This window comes from Panthera uncia, chromosome F2, assembly GCF_023721935.1.
Source record: "Panthera uncia isolate 11264 chromosome F2, Puncia_PCG_1.0, whole genome shotgun sequence".
Classification (NCBI taxonomy): Eukaryota; Metazoa; Chordata; class Mammalia; order Carnivora; family Felidae; genus Panthera; species Panthera uncia.
Window position 1 is genome coordinate 65,351,574 of NC_064812.1, and position 6,000 is coordinate 65,357,573.

General features: G+C 41.4%; 1 protein-coding gene across 5 annotated transcripts in view; it reads right to left on the reverse strand.

Moving 5' to 3' along the window:
* The window catches only part of SGK3 (serum/glucocorticoid regulated kinase family member 3), a 154,229-nt gene that overhangs the window by 96,265 nt on the left and 51,964 nt on the right, over positions 1 to 6,000 (reverse strand). Inside the window, exon 1 of one of the 5 annotated variants that reach the window (XM_049633663.1) lies at positions 1,212 to 5,992. The exons of the other annotated variants lie outside the window; for them this stretch is intronic. The gene's annotated coding sequence lies outside the window, so the exon portion shown is untranslated. Of the gene's footprint in view, positions 1 to 1,211; positions 5,993 to 6,000 lie in introns of those variants that run through there. 5 annotated transcript variants of the gene reach the window in all.

Genomic DNA, 6,000 nt, shown 5'->3' on the forward strand with positions numbered 1-6,000 from the left:
CCTCATCTTTATCTGTAAAGGGCAGCTGTTGTGACTTTTCACATTCCTTTCGATCTGAGATTCTAGGTGGCTAGTTATGGTTCCTATGATGTTTAGTTTATTTATATATTTGGGTACTCTGGTTTACCTCCTTTTCCAATAATAGTACAAATAAGCACCCGTCCCAAGTAACACAACTTGTCAGTTCTGTGTACAAGTGATACGACCTTCTTTTAAACAAACCTGCCAGAGCTTGGTGTTTAAAATGAGGCTACACTCTGCAAGTGCTGCCTTTTCTCATCCCCGTTTAAGAACAGCCTTCAAGACTCTTAAGGCTTCTTTATCATTTGAGAGTGGATTAGATTTGAAACCAGGTGGATGATCACATCTCTGGTAAATGAGAAAAATAATGAGACCTTATGGTGGGATTCAGCCTTTGAAATTCCAAAGGAATCTGCAAGCATTTCTATCAACAACTCTGCGGAAAGGTTTTCCGGTGTTGACGGCTTTGTTAGATTAAAGCCCATCTGAATGCATAATAAAAACAGCCAACGTTAGTGTGGGCTATGCGCCAGGTGGAACTAAGTATTAACTGATTTAATCTCATAACAATCCTATAAGGACGGAACTATCATTATCCTCATTTTATGTATGCAGAAACAAAGTCATAGAGGAATTTGGCAAACTGCCCAACTTTTCACAATTAACAGGTAGATTCAAACTCAGGCATTCTAGCTTCAAATACTCCACAATAATCTCCACAATACGCTGCCTATGTAAACCCTGGAGCTCTTGTTTAAATAACAGTCCCATTACCAGTTGCACTCTTACAGTTCTTGCAAACTGACTAACATGAAGTCAAAATAAAGCTGCACTACAAGTTCACTATCGACTTTCTCCTCCAGTCGTGAACCACGAACTAGAAATGCATTTTAAAGAACACAAAAACCTCAGTACCTGAGGTCTCTCGAGATTTGGGGAGGAGGTGTGTAGAGCAACGCAAATGCTTTCTGTCCTGGAGCTAATGCCGTGAACAAGTGCTGCAAAACTAGAGACAGACCTGCGCCTCTCCCTCTGGGGGTTCACGCCAGGAGGCCGCCCACTCGTACCACGCGCTCCTACTATGCACGGAAGTAGCACAGGGGCGGTTCCAAACAACACCTGGCTCAAACGCGCCCGCGGGAGTACCTCCACCTGGCTCTCGCTACGCCCAGACCCTCCCCCATACTTACCTTCGGAGATCCTCGCCCGACGCATAGCGAGTGGGAAACGCCACCACAGCTGCGCCACAATCAACGAGCCTCGGCGCCGCGCCTCTCGCCCCCAGCTGGGCCAGCCACCCTCCCCGCCTTGGCCCGACCTCCTAGTTCCGCCCCCCGCAGGAGGCCCCGCCCACACAAATAAACGGAACCTTTTCGGCCGCCGGCCCCGCCCACAACTGAGGGCGGGGCTAATGCTCACTCAGCTCCGCCCCGGGCTTTAGGAGGCGGTGGACCGCAGCGCAGCTGCAAGCTGGATGCAGCCTCGCGGCCCTAAATAAATAAAGGAGGGGGAGCCTGGGGTGCATGACCCCAAGCAAGGAAGTGCGCGATGCAGGGGAAGGGAAGGGGGAAGGGGGAAGGGAGAGAGCCAAGGGCTAAGATAAGGAAACAGGCTTGGGAGGCAAAAGAGAAGGCGCTCTCCCCAGGTTCCAGCTGAGGTGTAGTACTGGGTGAGACATCTTAAAGCAGAAGAGTTCACTTTTTCAGCTCCATTAGCTAATGAGCTAATCTCATTCTCCTGCAGGTTAGGAGTCACACGCGAATTTAGGGTTCCATGCATGAATAAGGAATAGCGTTTAGAGAAGCAAAGAAAGGAAGCAAATCCTTTACTGATCTCCATCCACATCTCGTTCATTTAAAAAATTCTAGAAAGGACTCTCAGTAAGAATAGTTCCAGACTTAAATTAATGTTAATCATTCCTTCTCAAACAGCTCAGGCACTTTTCATGAGAGCAGACTCATTACACTCAAAACGAGTTTGGCATTAATGCCCATAGTATACTGCTACGAAGTTTGCTACTACAAGTATGGATAAAGGAAAAAATCAGACCACTAAGAAGGAGATACTTTATTAATATATTTGATTTTTGAAGGTGAAAAACTATTTGCAAATCATGTCAAACACTAATTGAATTATGGTGGGGAAACACAAGGCTCACTTCACCAACAGTATTTGCTGAAGGAATTTCAGAAAACAGTAGCAAGAAACCAGCCTAGCTGTGTGGTCTTAAGGGAAGTCACAATATCTAAAGCCTTTGATTTGCTTATCTGTAAAATGAAAAATTACGCCAGGTGACTTCATGACCTGGAAATGCCCTTCCAAACTTGATTTCATCCTGCCAGGCTCAACAATTGAGGGCAAAGGACCATAGGGAAAGTGCTATCCAGTCAGGAGCCACACAGAGAAATTGGGAATTTTTAGAAAAAGCCCCAGGGATCTTTGGCATCACTTCATTTAAGCTCTCTCTTCTGACTTTTCTATTTGTAATAATAATAACTCTTAGCTCAAAACCTCTACTCTTCCCTCTCAATCCTCACATTTGGTCACCAGGTCCTTGGCTTTCTCCATTACAGAGTCTCTTCAATGACCCTTCTCATTTTCACTGCCATCTCTGTATAAAGTACAAATTCAAAGAACTCAAGATCTTAGATCTGACCCTCACCTATTTTTCCTACCTCATCTCCAACTACTCTCTGATAGAAGAGTCTCTCACTGTACAATATCCACAACATACAGCCAACATTCTGGCCACTGAACATTTATATATACTGCCTCCCACCTCAGAATACTTCTCAGTCCTAGCTACCTGTCCAGATTGTGATAGCTCAGCTCAGGTACCTTTCTATACAATAAAATCCTATAACACTTAGGATCTATGCCGCTCAAATGTGGCACTTAACAGTCCTACCTTGTTTTTTCTGTTATTTATAATATTTATCTCCAAAACTAAACTGTAAGCTACTTACTGGATCACCCTAGGTCCCAGTAAATTAAAGAAGAAAAAGCTATTTTCAGTATCTCAAAAAACCTAAAAGAAATTATATAGGCTATTCGTTACCTATACCAGCAAGATTCTGTTTTTTACTTAATTTTTGTTTTTTTTAGGTTTTAAGTAATCTCTACACCCAATCTGGGGTTCAAACTCACAATCCTGAGATCAAGAGTCACATGCTCCCTTGACTGAGCCAGCCAGGCATCCCAAGATTCTCTGTTTTTATCTGAAATTATATGACACTGAAATAACACCAATTACTTCATGTTAACCAAAGCTTTGATGGGCAGTTACATGTGACTGATTTTAAAAAAGGGAAAACAGGGGCACCTGGGTGGCTCAGTTGGTTAAGCATTCAACTTCAGCTCAGGTCCTGATCTCACAGTTTGCAAGTTTGAGCCCCCCCATCAGGCTCTGCTCTGACAATGAAGAGCCTGCGTTGGATTCTCTCCCTCTCTCTAAAAATAAATAAATAAACTTAAAAAAAAAGGGGGGGTGGGGGGAACAGGGGCACTTTCCTGGCTGTCAGTAGAGCATGTGACTCTTGATCTTAGTTGGGGTCTTAAGTTCAAGATTTCCAAGTCTCACTTTGGGCATAGAGATTACTTTTAAAAAGTGGGGGGATAAATTACTATTAAATAAGACTTGTTTTTAAGACTGAATCTATGACATTCACAGAGGTACATAAAGATGAAAAGTAGCTAACACATTCTTTTGTCACCGCATTGCCAAAAAAAATGCTATACCCATAGTAAGTGCTTAAAAATATATTCATTAGTCTATGATTATTTTCAGCTTTATTAAGTCCTCTCTTTCCTTTGCTTTAATTAAAATGCTGATCTTTTCTTTCCATGCAAATATGATTGCAGGAGCTTCCCCTTAAATTTCAAATAAATTTTTAAGAATAAGATAAACAAGAATCACATTGCACTGCTTGGAGTTGGACTAGAAAGGTATTTAGTGTCCCAGAAATAAACCCTGAAATCACAGTAAATTGCCTATTTTAGGGGGTCCTACATAGTACTAATATCTTTAGAGAGTAAATTTGCCTTAATTGCAACCTTACCCAGATGACAAAAGTAGAAGCAGAACCAAGTTTTCAGAATGACTACCCAGTAAGAGTGAAAACTGATTTGCAATCTATCAATGGCCCCTGTGTTTTGAAAATGTCACTGGCATGTTTAAAGGAAGCCCCAGAGCTCTGAAGTCTGGCCCAAACAATCTATAAATCACTATTCACAACAAACCTTTATAATATTTTGGGTGTTTAATAAGTATTAAGTAGGCAGATTAAACAACAGTCACACTTCATTTTACAGACTGGTTGTACCAGAGGCAACTGGTTATAGACTCTCGGAATGTTTCTCTTCCTCTTCTCAAAATGTGAAGTGACCATGAAGATTGGAGCCTTGGGGAACTTCTGAATCCGGCCAAGATATGATAACAAGGACCATATTTGCTCTCCCACCTGACCACCACCACCACCACCAACAACAACAAAAAGGACCTAGACAAAATATATAAAACAACAGTTTTCAAGATACTGGATATTAGGCAGTGAAGGAGAATGATGCCTCAGAGATGGAAAATGAACAAGATTTGCCCCAGCTTATTATCTTCAGAGGATTTACAGGCCATGGCAATAAAAGAGGAACTGCAGGAGCTCTAAGTCCAAGAAAAACAAGACAGCTAGAGTTCACAACTCAGATATGGGAGATAAGATAACAACATAGAGAATCCCAGAGATCTGCGGAGGGTCTTCCTTGATAATTCAATAGTGCTGATCAGTGCATACCTGCACCCAAGGTCAAGAAAAGAACAAACTGTTTCAGCATTAGAAGGAAAAGTACTGGGCATTCGCAGAGGGCCAGGAATAGTGGCTATTCATATCAGGCCAACTAGAAACCTCCCAATTCAAGAGGTAGAGTATTGGAAGCATTGGCTTAGTACTGGAGAGTAATTAGCCCTAGATTAAATGCTGCTTTGGTGCTGCCAAAAAATAAAAGATCCAAAAGGATCTAACTATTTTAAAGTAATTTAACTGCATCTGAAATAAAAATTCAGATGTTTATAGAAACACAAAAATATTCAGCACCCAATAAATTGAAATTCACAACATCTGCCATTAAATCAGATATTACAAGGCATGTCAAGAAACAAAAATATGACCCACAACTAAGAGAAAAATCCATCACTAAAACTAACCAATCACTGACACAGATGTTAGAATTAGCAGACAAGAACATTAAAACAGTTATTTTATGGTAATATATTGAAAAAATTAAGTAGAGACAAGGAAGTTATAAAAATTTTCTACATCTGACTTTTAGAGATGAAAATAACAATCTCTAGGGGCACCTGGGTGGCTCCGTCGGTTGAGCATCTGACTTCAGCTCATGTCATGATTTCACAGCTTGTGAGTTCGAGGCCTGCGTCAGGCACTGTGCTGACAGCTCAGAGCCTGGAGTCTGCTTTGGATTCTGTGTTTTCCTCTCTCTCTCTCTGCCCCTCTCCCACCCACACCCTGTCTCTCTCCCCTTTAAAAATAAAACATTAAAAATTAAAAAAAAAAAACAAGCAGTCTCTAAGGTGAAAAATACACTAGATGGGATTAACAGAAGAATAGACATTGTAGAAGAAAGCGTTAGTGAACTTGAAGACACACAATATGAAATTTCCAAGATGAATTATAGAGAGAAAAAGGATTTAAAAAGAAAAGGGGGTGCCTAGGGGGCTCAATTGGTTGAGTGTCTGACTCTTGACTTAGGCTCAGGTCATGATCCCAAGGTCATGGAACCGAGCTCTGTGTCAGGCTCCATGCTCAGCATGGTATTCTCTCTCCCTTTTCCTTTGCCCCAGTCCCCAACTTGCACGTGCTCATGCACACTCTCTCTCAAAATAAAAAAATGTTTTTCTCTCTAAAAATAAAAAAAAGTTTTTAAATAAAAAAGAAAAGAGAATCAATAAGCTATGGCAAACCTTTAAGC